The 14,496-nt window shown below is 39.6% G+C and overlaps 1 long non-coding RNA gene across 1 annotated transcript in view; it reads left to right on the top strand.

Annotated features, from left to right (window-relative positions):
- LOC118587463 overlaps positions 1–14,496 on the top strand; it is a 502,157-nt gene that overhangs the window by 275,131 nt on the left and 212,530 nt on the right. The gene's annotated exons all lie outside the window — the stretch shown is intronic.

The raw sequence follows: 14,496 nt of genomic DNA, 5'->3' as shown, positions 1-14,496 counted from the left end.
ACGTAATCTCACAACATCTTTTACCAAACCTATGGAGGAAATGTCTGTCTAATACTTAATTCTAAAAATATCAGAAAAATAATTGGACCTAAGTCATTTCATCTCTTGATGAATGATACCAAAAGAGGCCCACTTCAAATTCTTCTGAAAAAATACCGTTACATATTGTTTAGTTTCCTTAGAAACAAAATACCCATCAGAGAAGACAGACGTGCCCAAAGTTTACCATTGCACATAGGCAGTGGTGCCCAATGCTATGCACAGACAAGGGAGGAAATGAGGGACCTTGAAGATACAAGTCTTCATACAACCCCTTTGAGACAGAAATGTTAACAATTAATAATAACTAAACACAAAACTTCAGTACTTAAATAAACACGTTTAAAAATGAAGCATGCATTAGATACTGATACATATATTAATGAATATATCAAATATTAGTGAAAATTATGAGAACCAAAGTTAACAAACATTCATAGCACATTGTTTGATTTTTAAGTCACTTCAAGTTTTATGTTTCACTTTAAAGGTAAGAAGTAGTCTGACATTGCTGCAATCACAGGACAGATATAATTGTATTTGACTGTTTTACTTGATAATAGACTGTCCTCACATCAATGGTGCCTTAAGTTTTACATCTCTATATATTATCATGGGATTTTCACTTAGGTACTGAAGGAGAATAATTCTACTCCTTTGATGATCCAACAGGAAGGGAATTAATAATTTTGAGGACATCATATCCATCAAATTTATGAATGAATTTTCAAGAGTGTCTCCACTTTTAGCAAGCACTTGATTTTCTTTTTTCCCAGTCAGTTCTGTGCCTGGGAAGTCTTTCCACCCAGACAACAAGGGCTAGCACTCTCAGGGTTATGTCACTGAGTCAGTCTGGGGGAGACTAAGCATGTGTCAACTCACCCACACAGTCACCTTCTGGAAATAATCACAGTTCTGGGAAGAACTTGTCTCTCAGGGTTTGGTGCATTTACGCCTGCAGAATCAGTTGGGATTAGTGAATCCCTGTGGCCATGAGGGAAGGCCAGTCATAGAAGTAAAAATGGACATTTCTAAGAACATACTAGGCCTGTGCACAGCCTACTGCTGTTCAAGTTCCTTTAGCCGACATCTGTCCAGACCACTAATGTTTTATCATGTAAGGCTTTGGAACAACCCCATTATGCCATGTACTGAAAGCTTCATTTGGATGTTTTTAAGAAAGATGTGAAATTTCTCAGTAAAAGTCCCCTGATAAGGAGCCTACGTTTATGTTACAAATCATGCATGTTAGAGTGGGAAGAAGAAATCTCAGTTGACAATAGTGTCGCTTCCTCCTCTCCTTCTTCTTTCACTTCTATTGTCGTTATTATTCCACATGCTGAGCTACCCTATCATGGTCTTCTCATAGTCACGCAGAGGCTCACAGCACATGACTGATGGCCAAGAGAGAAAGGTGAGCCCCGAATACTATCTAGGTGAAACATGCCAGACTGTGTGCTCAGGCCCAACTACTTCCTCCCAGATAAATGCCTTTTCCTAAGTCCCAAATGCTTGCCTCTAGCCCTCCCCCTCTTCCTCACAGAGGATCACATTGATTATCCTGCCTCCTTGGAGGGAACACACTGCTTTTCCACAGGTCACTCAGTCTATGAAGTCAATACAGCCAGTTACAACAGAGCTGCTGCTACTTTATCTTCTCAGACCTGCTCAGGATGCATGTGCTAGAATGCAGGAGAATTCTCTTATGTGTCGGATGAACTAGTATGTATACAAATTGAAAAGGATGTTTGTAGTGTGGCAGACATATCTCTGATGTTTTCAGCGTGAGTTCCAGGCAATCTTTCTTGATGCTTTAATCCACACCCTGCCACGTCATAGCAGGATGAAACTTGGAGATCTCTGCTGAGTTTCTGCTTACTTTCATGCACTGTTTGCCTCATGTGCATGCAGGACTTATGCCTACCTTTAGATTTTATATTTGTTCTTGAAAAGAACATGGCTCATTTATCATTGTATCTACTGCCAAATATATGTTGGAAAGAACACTGTTCAGGAATGTGTTTTGGACAAATAAGAACACAGATCAATTTCTCTATGAGGAATTAAGGAAAGCTATGAACCTAAACATTCTCACAAATGGTGTGAAATGAATGTAAATTGACCTATTTTTAAGGCTGTTAGTATTTTTATATGTAAAGAATGAAATGTCTATGCATCTTTCCTTTGGTTACCTACAAAGCCTGGTAGAAAACACTCACTCAGCAATCAATGCAGACAAAAGTACTAACACAAAGAAGTGATAAGGTCCCTTATGTTAAATGCCATACAGTCTGCAAATGGCCTATAAAGATCCTTCCTTAGGCTTAATTTTTTTTATTACATTTTATTTATTCAGTGTATGTCTCTGTGTGTGCCCGTGTGTGTGTCTATGTCTCTGTGGATGCACATGCACACACATGTGCATACACACCATTTTGATGGGGACAGGGAGGTCAGACTACAAGTTTGACAGTCTGTTTTCACCATCTACCACATGGAGCCCAAGTACTGAACACACATTAGGCTCGGTAGAAAATGCCTTCATTGATATGCCATCTCATTGGCCCTTTCATAAACTTTAAATCGTCTTGATATTACTTCTTTTTTGTTATTTATTATATTTGTGTTTTAATTTTATACATTAGCCATGAGTTCCCCTATCCTCCCCCCTCCCACCCCACCCCTACCTTCTCCCCATCCCCTCCCTTCCATTCCCATCTCCTCCAGGGTCAAGACTCCCCTGGTGATTCATTTAAACCTGGTGGATTCAGTACAGGCAAGTCCAGTCCCCTCCTTCCACACTGTGCAAAGTGTCCCTGTGTAAAGCCAAGGTTCCAAACAGCCAGCTCATGCAATAAGGACAGGTTCCAGTCCCACAGACTGGGTGCCTCCCAAACAGTTCAAGCTATTCAATTGTCTCACTTATGCAGAAGGCCTGCTCCAGCTGGGGGTCAACAGTCTTTGGTTCATAATTCATGTGCTTCCATTCATTTGGCTATTTGCCCCTGTGCTTTTCCAATCTTGGACTCAACAATTCACAATCTTACAGTCCCTCCTCTTTCTCAACAATTGGACTCCTGGAGCTCCACCTGGGGCCTGGCCGGGGATCTCTGCATCCACTTCCATCAGTTATTGGATGAGAGTTCCAGCACGAACATTAGGGTGTTTGGCCATCTGATCACCAGACTAGGTCAGATCAGGCTTTCTCTCTACCATTGCCAGCAGTCTACAGAGGATGTATCATTGTGGATTTCTGGGGACCTCTTCAGCACTCTGCCAATTCCTGTTCTCATGTGGTCATCAATTATCATGGTCTGTTATTCCTTGTTCTCCCTGTCTGTTTTTGATCCAGCTGGGATCTCCTGCTCCCCTAAGCTTTCTTTCCCTCAAACCTTGCTCTTCATTACTCCCACTGTCATCAAGGTTGTTCATGTAGATCTCATCCATTTCTCTGTCATTGGGTGATCCCTGAGTCTTCCCTAGGGTCCTGTTTTCTAGGTAGCCTCCCTGGAGTTGTGTAAGAGTCTAGTCATCTTTGTTTTACATCTAGTATCCTACTAAGAGTGAGTACATACCATGTTCGTCCTTCTGAGTCTGGGTTACCTCACTCAGGATGATTTTTTCTAGATCCATCCATTTGCCTGCAAACCTCATGATGTCATTGTTTTTCTCTATGGAGTAGTACTCCATTGTGTATATGTACCATATTTTCTTTATCCATTCTTTAGCTGAAGGGCATCTAGGTTGTTTCCAGTTTCTGGCTATTACAATAAATGCTGATATGAACATAGCTGAGCAAATGCCCTTGTGGTATGATTGAGCATTCCTTGGGTATATGCCCAAGAGTGCTACAGCTGGGTCTTGGGGGAGATGGATCCCAATTTTCTAAGGAAGTGCCATATTGATTTCCAAAGTGGCTGTACAAGCTTGCATTCCCACCAGCAGTGAAGGAGAGTTCCCCTTGCTCCATATCCTCTCCAGTATAAGCTATCTTCTGTGTTTTTGATCTTAGCCATTCTGACAGGTGTAAGGTGGTATCTCAGAGTCGTTTTTATTTACATTTCCCCAATAATTAGGGATGTTGAGCAATTCCTTAAATGTCTTTCAGCCATTTGAACTTCCTCTGGTGAGAATTCTCTGTTTAGTTCTATAGCCCATTTCTTAATAGGACTGATGGGCATTTTGATGTCTAATTTCTTGAGTTCTTTATATATTCTGGATATCAGCCCTCTGTCAGATGTGGGGTTGGTGAAGACCTTTGCCCATTCTGTAGGCTGTCACTTTGTCTTGTTGACTGTGTCCTTTGCTCTACCAAAGCTTGTCAGTTTCAACAGGTCCCATTGATTGATTGTTTCTCTCAGTGTCTGTGCTACTGGTGTTATATTTAGAAGGTGATCTCCAGTGCCAATGTGTTCAAGACTACTTCCTACTTTCTCTTCTATCAGGTTCAGAGTAACTGGATTTATGTTGAGGTCTTTAATCCACTTGGACTTAAGTTTTGTGCGTGGTGACAGATATGGATCTATTTGCAGCCTTCTACACATTGACATCCAGTTATGCCAGCACCATTTGTTGAACATGCTTTCTTTTTTCCATTGTACATTTTTGGATTCTTGGTCAAAAATTATATGTTCATAGGTGTGCAGATTAATGTCAGGGACTTCAATTTGTTTCCATTCGTCTACATGTTGGTTTTCATGCCAGTACCAAGCTGTTTTTATTATGGTAGCTCTATAATAGAGCTTGAGGTCAGGGATTGTGATGCCTCCAGAGGTGGTTTTATTGTACAGGATTCTTTTGGCTATCCTGGGTTTTTTGGATTTCCATATGAAGTTGAGTATTATTCTTTCCAGATCTGTGAAGAATTGTGTTGGTAATTTGTTGGGGATTACATTGAATCTGTAGATTGCTTTTGGTAAGATCACCATTTTTACTATGTTAATCCTGCCTATCCATGAGCATGGGAAGTCTTTCCATTTTCTGACATCTTCTTCAATTTCTTTTTTCAGGGACTTAAAGTTCTTGTCATATAGGTCCTTCACATGCTTAGTTAGTGTAACCCCAAGGTATTTTATATCATTTGTGGTTATTGTAAAGAGTGATGTATCTCTGATTTCCTTCTCAACCTCTTTGTCTGTTTTATATAGGAGGGCTATTGATTTTTTTGAGTTGATCCTGTATCCTGCTATGTTGCTGAAGGTGTTTATAAGCTGTATCATTTCCTTGCTTGAATTTTTGGGGTCACTAATGTATACTATCATGTCATCTGAAAACAGGGAAAGCTTGACTCCTTCCTTTCCAAAATGTATCCCCTTAATCTCCTTATGTTGTCTTATAGCTCTGGCTAGAACTTCAAGTACTATACTGAATAAGTATGGGGAGAGGGGACAGCCTTTCATTGTTCCTGATTTTAGTGGTATTGCTTTGAGTTTCTCTCCATTTAATTTGATGTTGGCTGTTGGCTTGCTGTAGATTGCCTTGATTATGTTTAGATATGTTCCCTGTATTCCTGATTGCTCCAAGACCATTATCATGAAGGGGTGTTGGATTTTGTCAAATGCCTTTTCTGTGTCTAGTAAGTTGATCATGTGTTTTTTTTTTTTTCTTTGAGTTTGTTTATATGGTGTATTACATTGACAGACTTTCATATGTTGAACCACCCTTGCGTCCCTGGGATGAAGCCTACTTGATCATGATAGATAATTGTTTTGATGTGTTCTTGGAGTCTGTTCACCAGAATTTTATTGAGTATTTTTGCATCAATGTTCATGAGGGAGATCGGTCTGTAGTTCTCTTTCTTTGTTGCATCTTTGTTTGGTTTAGGAATCAGGGTAATTGTAGCCTCATAGAAGGAGTTTGGTAATATACCTTCTGCTTCTATTGTGTGGAACAATTTAAAGAGCATTGGTATTAAGTCTTCTTTGAAGATCTGGTGGAATTCTGCAGTGAAACCATCTGGTTCTGGGGATTTTTTTGGTTGGGAGAATTTTAATGGCTGATTCTACTTCTTTAGGGTTTATCGGACTATTTACATGGTTTATCTGTTCTTGATTTAACTTAGGTATGTGGTACCTATCCAGAAAATTATCCATTTCTGTTAGATTTTCCAGTTTTGTGGAGTAGAGGATTTTGAAGTATGACCTGATGATTCTCCGGATTTCCTCATTGTCTGTTGTTATGTCCCCCTTTTCATTTCTGATTTTGTTAATTTGGATGCTCTCTCTCTGTCTTTTGGTTAGTTTGGATAAGGGCTTGTCTATCTTGTTGATCTTCTCAAAGAACCAACTCTTTGTTTCATTAATCCTTTGTATTTTCTCTTTATTTCTATTTTATTGATTTCAGCTCTCAATCAGATAAGTTCAGCTCTCAATTTGATAATTTCCTGGTGTCTGTTCCTCCTGGGAGACTTTGCTTCTTCCTGTTCAAGAGCTTTCAGGTATGCTGTCAAGTTACTAGCGTGAGATTTCTCCAACTTCTTTATGTGGGCATTTAGTGCTATGAATTTCCCTCTTAGCACTGCTTTCATAGTGTCCCATAAGTTTGGGTATGTGGTGGATTCATTTTCATTGATCTTTAGGAAGTCTTTAATTTCTTTCTTTATTTCTTCCTTAACCCATTGGTGATTCAGTTGAGCATTATTCCATTTCCATGAGATTATAGGATTTCTGTAGTTTTTTTTTTTTTTTTTTTTTGTTGTTGTTGTTGTTGTTGTTGAAATCTAACTTTAAACCATGGTAGTCCGATAGAACACAGGAGGTTATACCAATTGTTTTTTATCTGTTGAGATTTGCTTTGTGGCCAAGTATGTGGTCGATTTCTAAAATTCCATGGAGTGCTAAGAACAAGGTATATTCTTTTTTGTTCGGGTAGAATTTTCTGTAGATATTGATTAAGTCCATTTGAGGCATAACATCAGTTAAGTCCTTTATTTCTCTCTTAAGTTTCAATTTGGCCGATCTGTCCAGAGGTGAAAGTGGGGTGTTGAAGTCTCCCACTATTAATGTGTGGGGTTTTATATGTGATTTAAGCTTTAGTAATGTTTCTTTTACATATGTGGGTGCCCTTGTGTTTGGGGCATAAATGTTCAGAACTGAGACTTCATCTTGGTGGATCTTTCCTGTGATGAGTATGTAATGTCTTTCATCATCTCTTTTGATTGATCTTAGTTTGAAGTCTGTTTTGCTGGATATTAGGATGACTACACCATCTTGCTTCTTAAGACCATTTGATTGGAAAACCTTTTCCCAGCCTTTTATTCTTAGGAGGTGTCTATCTTTGAATTTGAGGTGTGTTTCTTATATGCAGCAGAAAGATGGGTCCTGTTTTTGTATCTATTCTGTTATTGTGTGTCTTTTTATAGGTGAATGAAGTCCATTGATATTAAGAGATATTAATGACCAGTGACTGTTCATTCCTGGTATTATTTTTATTTTTTTGGTGGTAGTGTATGTGTACTTCTCTTCTTTGGGGTTTACTGCTGTGGTGTTATCTATTGCCTGTGTTTTCAAGGGTGTATCTGACTTCTTTAGGTTGGAATTTTCCTTCTAGTGCTTTCTGTAGGGCTGTGTTTGTGGATAAGTATTGTCTAAATCTGGTTTTGTCTTGAAAGGACTTGTTCACTCCATCCATGATTGAAAGTTTTGCTGGGTATATTAGTTTAGGCTGGCATCCATGGTCTCTTAGTGTATATATTATATCTGCCCAGGTCCTTCTGGCTTTCAATGTCTCCATTGAGAATTCGGGTGTTATTCTGATGGTTTGCCTTTATAAGTCACTTGGCCTTTTTCCTTTGCTGCTCTTAATATTCTTTCCTTATTCTGTATGTTTAGTTGTTTAATTATTATGTGGTGAGGGGACTTTTTTGGGGGGGTCTAGTCTGTTTGGTGTTCTATAGGCTTCTTATATCTTCATAGGCATTTCCTTTTTTAAGTTGGGAAAGTTTTCTTCTATGATCTTGTTAAATATATTTTCTGTGCCTTTGAGTTGGTATTCTTCTACTTCCTCTATCCCTATTTTTCATAGGTTTGGTCTTTTCATGGTGTCCCAAATTTCTTGGACATTTTGGGCCATGACTTTGTTGGTTTTAGTGTTTTCTTTGACTGATGAATCTATTTCTTCTAATGTATCTTCAACACCAGAGATCCTCTCTTCCATGTCTTGCATTCTGTTGGTTATACTTGCCTCTGAAGTTCCTGTTCATTTACTCAGATTTCCTATTTCCAGCATTCCTTCTGCTAGTGTCTTCTTCATTTTTTTCTATTTCCCTGTTCAGGTCTTGGGCTGTGTTTCCCTTGTCTGTTTTATTGCCTTTTCATGATTTTCTTTCAGGGATGTGTTGTTTTCTTCTGCTTTATTTGTCCTTTCCTCTAGTTTTTTTATAGCGTTCTTCCCATTTTTTTGTCCTTTCCTCTAGTTTTTTTATAGCGTTCTTCCCATTTTTTTGTTTGTCTGTTCCTCCACTTTATTTTTGTTTTCTTCTATATAAGGCTCTAGCCTCTTCAGGATGTTACTTATAAGGTTGTTTTCTTCTGCTTCTTTGATTCTGTGATGTTCAGGTCTAGCTTTTGGAGAAGGGCTAGGTTCTGGTGGTGCTGTATTGCTCTTTATTTTGTTGTATGTACTTCTGCCTTGGCGTCTGTCTTGGCCCATCTCCTTGTGGGTTCATTCTTGGTCTTATCTATGTACTTGGTCCAGACAGAGCTGACAGATTTAGGGTGCCTCTCTCTGGTCCAGATGGAAGCTCTGGGCTGCATGGGAGCTGTGGTCCAGATGAGAGTGCTGGCCAGATAGGAGCTGGGCCCTGGACTCTGAGTCTCAGGAAGTCCCTGGTGTCTCCTTATCTTGCCCAGATGGGAGTATGGGGCAGGATGGAAGCTCTTGTCCAGATGGGAGTTCTGGTGCGAACGGGAGTTGGGGCCTCTCTGTTCTAGATGGGAGTTCCGGGGCAGGATGAAATGCTGGAGGCTTGTTTCTAAGTCTCCAAAAGTGGCTGGGGTCTTGGGTAGATGGGTGTGGGGGCTGGGCATGGAGGTTATAGGATTCACTGGAGGGTGTAGGAGAGGGGGAACCTTCCCGGTAGGGATGGGGGGGTCCTGCCCTATGGCCAGAACCTGGGGTTCAGATGGGCAGGTCTTCCCTGAAGTTGCTGGTGCCCAGGGCTGTGTGGGACCCAGGTGCTGGCCTCTCTGGGTGTGACCCCAGGCGCTGGTCTCTCTGGGTGTGACCCCAGGCACTGGCCTCTCTGGGTATGACCCCAGGCACTTACCTCTGGTCCAGGTGGGAGTTCCAGACCAGGATGGAAGCTGGGGGTTGGTTTCTGAATCTCAGGAAGTAGCTGGGGTCTAGGGCAAATGGGTGTGTGGGCAGGGTGTGGAGACTGCAGGGTCTGCCCACAGTCTTGGAAAAAAAGCTTGGAATTACTTTTAATGCCCAACACAATGCAAATGCTGTGCACATAGTTAGAGGCTATATTGTTTATGAAGTCATGTGGGAATCCAGTGTCTATACAGGCTCTTAGCAGATAGACCACTAAATGCCTTGATGCATTGACTCATCCTTTCCAATTCCAAACTAGTGGAATCTAGGAAAATAGCTAGCAGCTATGGAGTGTTGTTTGCAACGTGACATTGTGTCTTAATCATCACAATCGGGTCTAATACTTAACATCAAACAGCTTATCTGAGAATACCTAACACTGAATAGAAACCTATATACATACATACATGTGTGTTCCACTCAAAGCTACCAGGATTCACCATTTTGAGCAGAGATTAGGAATAATATTTTGTTTATGTTTCAGTAATGTTAGTTATTTTGAAAAAATCTATAATCTTAATAAAAATGTTAAGTCATTGAAGAATCAATTGGTAAAGTATTATAGTCACTTAAAATTTTCATTGGATAAATTTACCAAATTATGTGTCTTAGGTCCCATCTCATTAGTTCTCTTAAAATTCTGTCTTTTTTGGCTTGACTTTTCCTTCCCATTTTTAGTTCAAATTGTAACCAGTTTTAAGGCAAAAGTCTGTGCTTTTGTTGCCATAACAGGTTAGGCTCAGCCCTTCACTCCAAGGATGCCTGGCAGCAGAGAGAAGAGACTTAATTCTCGAATGCATTGAGAAGATGGACCAGAGAAGGAGTACAGAAGCTGCCAGGCTCCTCTTTGCAGTACTGAAATAAGATTTAGGTTTAAATAGAGAAAGAGCTGGGGTTACACACAAGAAATTTGCATAATTAAGCAGCTCCAAAGTCATGTGTTATTGCTTATGCCTTTAATCCCAACACTCAGGGATGCTGAAGCAGAAGGAACACTGAATTGAAGGCCAGCCTGGGCTGCATAGTAAGTTGTAAGCCAGCCTAGTCTGGTAAGTATGAAGTGCTGTCAAATAAATAAACAAATGAACTGGAGGATCCTCCATGGTGGTCAGATAAGGAGATGCAAATCTGATAGTTCACTTTGCTCCAGGAGGACCAGTCTTGTTCCTGCAAGATGATCTTCAGCATGCCCAGAGTGAATCATCTCCAGGACAGATGATTGTTCTCCTGTGGGACTGGTCATGTTTGCCTGCAAGGCTTTGCAGTTCCTGGAATCCAGGCAGTTTTGGGTTTGGTGCAATGATTCTTGTGCCTTCCATCTGCACAGGGAATGATATAGGATAGGAAGGAAGACATTCTTGGTGATTAACTTCTACATGCAGGGTCAACTCAAGTCCAACCTGAAATAAGAGAAGCAGACTCAAAATAAGGCAGACATGCAAGAGTTTTAATCCAATCTTGGTTACCTTGTGGGCCCAATGAGCAGTTAATGCATTTTGACAGCACAGATTTTGTCAGTTATAAAATCATATAGAACTCTTCCAGTCAATAAAGCTGAACATGCATATGAACTACAGAAGACTGAGTCCTGGTATAGATCTGGCTTCTCTCTCCCTTAGGGAACAGGAATAATTTGCTGTTGGCAAAGAACATGCCTAACAGGTCACAAGTTTTAAAGATGACTGTTTCCGAAGGGTATGCTTGCATTGCTGTTTGGGAAGGTAATGTTGAATTTAGTGCAGTTTTGATAAATAAGTCTAGAATATTATTTGTTTTATAATATATAAAATACAAATAATCTTGTATTTATAGCTACTACAGTGTATATGAATTGTCTTAATGGATCTCGTGGGTCTCCGGGTATATGGGATTTATGTTCTCTAACTCCATAGTTTTTGAAGTTACAAACTGGGATATCCTGGATAGTTTGGGAATGGCTAAAGCTAGACATTGTCTAAAAACCGCACTCTTCAGTGGTTATTTTGGCAAACAGAAAATTCCTGTCAGTGCTGGAACAGATAGAGGAAAATATTAGTCATCTCCAAATCACTGCTTTTGGATCTTCACATATGCTTTTAAATTATTTGTTTCTAAGCAGATTTCTGTTTCATAGATGTTGTGTTTCTAATTCAGGCTGCTCATATCTCATATGGTTTGACATTCACTACACATAAGCCACACCATGGAGCTGTGTAAGCATTAACTAGATCTTTTTTTCTTGTGGAGTCATCTGCCCCCTAGTCCAAAAAAGAAGCAACACATTTTACATAGCATATTTGTGCCCTAGAATACTAACATTGTAGAAGCAGAAAGAAACTACCCAATGCCATGAGAGCTCCATTTACCTGACACTTTCAATTTTACCAAAATATCCCAAGTCATCACATGTTGTGAAACATACGTCAGTAGTGTATTTGTTTTCATTTCACCATACACAATAGATTTTATTAGAAAGTTTGCAACCTTAAACCTTACACAATGGATCCATTGCAAATTTCTTTTCAATAGCTTTTACTATTGGTCTTTTCTCTGTCTTTTAAGAAATGATGGCAATATTTACTTTTTGGATAAAGCCAGATGCTATGTTTGAATGTGTTTTTACTATAGATTTATATGGGTAAAGTCCTGTTTTCTAGTCTGTTGATATTTGAGGACACAGATGTTAGGAGGTTAATCGGGGTGGCTTTGATCCTTAGATGTGATTCTTGTGATGATAATAGCACTATTATTAAAGAAGAAAAGGATCTGCATATAAGAGACAACATGGAATATTTGTCCTTCTGGATGTTAATTACCTCACTCTGAATGATTGTTTCCAGCTCTGTCCATCTCCCTGTGAATTTCATAATTTCATTTTTCTTAACAACTGAATAATACATCATTGTATGCATTGCCATCTTTTTATTATCCATTTCTCAGTTGGTGGGCATCTGGGTTGTTTTCATATCCTGGCTATTGTGACTACAGAGGCAAAGAATATGGATGAGCAAGTATATCTGTAGTATTATAGAAAGCCCTTTAGGTATACACCAATGATGTCAAGCTGGATCCTGTGATAGAGCTGCTTCTAGCTTTTCCAGGAACTTCCACACTGATTGGTATCTTCATGGTGGCTCTACCAGTTTGCACTCATACCAAGCATGATGTAAAAATAAAGAGGTACAGACTCTGAGTGTGCAAGGATATTGCAAGATCCTCCCACAACCAGGATGAGAAGTGTGGGACAGAATCTGCTCAGACCTTTGCCTCATACTTCTCAGATTTCAGAATGTGGAAAATAAATGTTTGTTGATTAAATTAAATGACTGTGATATTTTGATAACCAGGACCAAACTCTGGGTACTGGTTAGCTCAGTGCAATTACTGTTAACTTAGTCTGTGCTTTCACTAGCTGAAGGTTCTTGAGTGATTACTAAGTTCCAGGTACTGTTATACCATGTGCAGTGTCTCATTCATTTGTTAGACCAACTACATGAAGCAGAAAGTTCCCATATTCTGCCTGAGGATTTATACTTCCAGCATAACATCCACGAGTCCTAGTGTCTTAGTATTTCAAATTCAGTCACAAACCTTTGTATTCACTGAGCTGTGTCGCTAAACTCTAAAAACAGCCAGGCACTTGCCCAGTGTCAAATCTAGGATTATCCTTGTCTTTTATTCTTCTCTAACTGCACAAACATTGCCCATTAGAGGATATTTGAGGGATATGAAGCTTGGAGTCTATTACATATTTCCAAATGAAGAAATGCTTAGTCCTCTATTCACTGGAAATTAATGTAATTAGCACAATAGAATAGCAATTGTACATGCAGAGAAAAAAGCAAAATCATATAAAATGATAGCTTTAAGGCATCCATTTCTTATGCAGAAAAGCATATAATCATAGTCACTGTCAGGTTAATGAATATCACAATCTTATTTTCCATGGCTTTATCTAAGATCAATCTATTTTATTTTTTAATAAAAGAGAAAAGTAAGAGATTAAGAAGATGTGTAACAGGATCAATCAGTGTATATGGTGTTTGGTTATTAATTTGCAGCTAGTGACAATTCCACCATAAGTCCTTTGCTGTGCTTGGTGAGGAGGTAGCAGTTTTCTATTGCAGAGCCCTGGCCCAGCTACTTCATCATCGATGTTTCCCCAATCATGCAAATGCTATTGACACTGTGTAGAAGGTAAATTATAGTCATTACTTCAGCAGTGTGTTCAACAGCCTGGCAGACGGCTCAGTTAATGAAGTACATGCTGTGCAAGCATGAGGACCTGAGTTCAGATCCCCAGTACTCATGTATAAGCTGGATGCAGATGCTAAGTCTATGACTCAGCTCTAATGAGACAAAGACAGGTGACTCCCTGGAGCTAAGTAGCCCATTAGCATGGTCAAATCAATGGGATCCAGATTCAGTATGGGCATGTCTCCACAAATAATGTGGAAAACAATTGACAAGACAGCAAGGCAGTGATATTGGTCTCTGGCCTCCACATGTACTGCACACACGTGTGCACATGCCTGCGTATGTACATACTACACACACACACACACACACACACACACACACATGTGTACTTACCCACATGAGTACATGAGTGGGTATATTTATCACACATAACCACATACACACACACAAACACACACACACACACACACACACACGCATCCACATACGCACATGAGTACATAAGTAGGTACATTTATCACACATAACCACATGCACACACACACACACACACACACACACACACACACACATATATGTATATGTATATACAGTAATTGTCTAGAGGTTTTTTTTGTTGTTGTTATTGGCTTTTATAAGCACAAATTATGCTGCCTCAGTGCAGGGAAAAGACAGAAGTAGCTGATTGGTCATTCTTATTACCACCCTTAAGGGAACTGCTGTTGGAATTCTTGGTCCACAGGACAATATCATTTTTCCCTTTAACCTTGTTCAGGGTTTTTTTTGTTTTTTGTTTTATTTTGCAAGCAAAGTACAATCTGACTCTGCCTTACATTACTAATGCCAAGTTACACACAACATGTTTGGGCATATGGTCCTGCTTCTCTAATCCTTTAACCTTTATTTATTTTAGAAGTACCAGGGTGTAATGGATCATTTGGGGGAATTGAACACTTGGAACGG

The sequence above is a fragment of the Onychomys torridus genome, chromosome 7 (genome assembly GCF_903995425.1).
Source record: "Onychomys torridus chromosome 7, mOncTor1.1, whole genome shotgun sequence".
NCBI lineage: Eukaryota > Metazoa > Chordata > Mammalia > Rodentia > Cricetidae > Onychomys > Onychomys torridus.
This window is presented reverse-complemented; position numbering and strand designations above follow the sequence as displayed.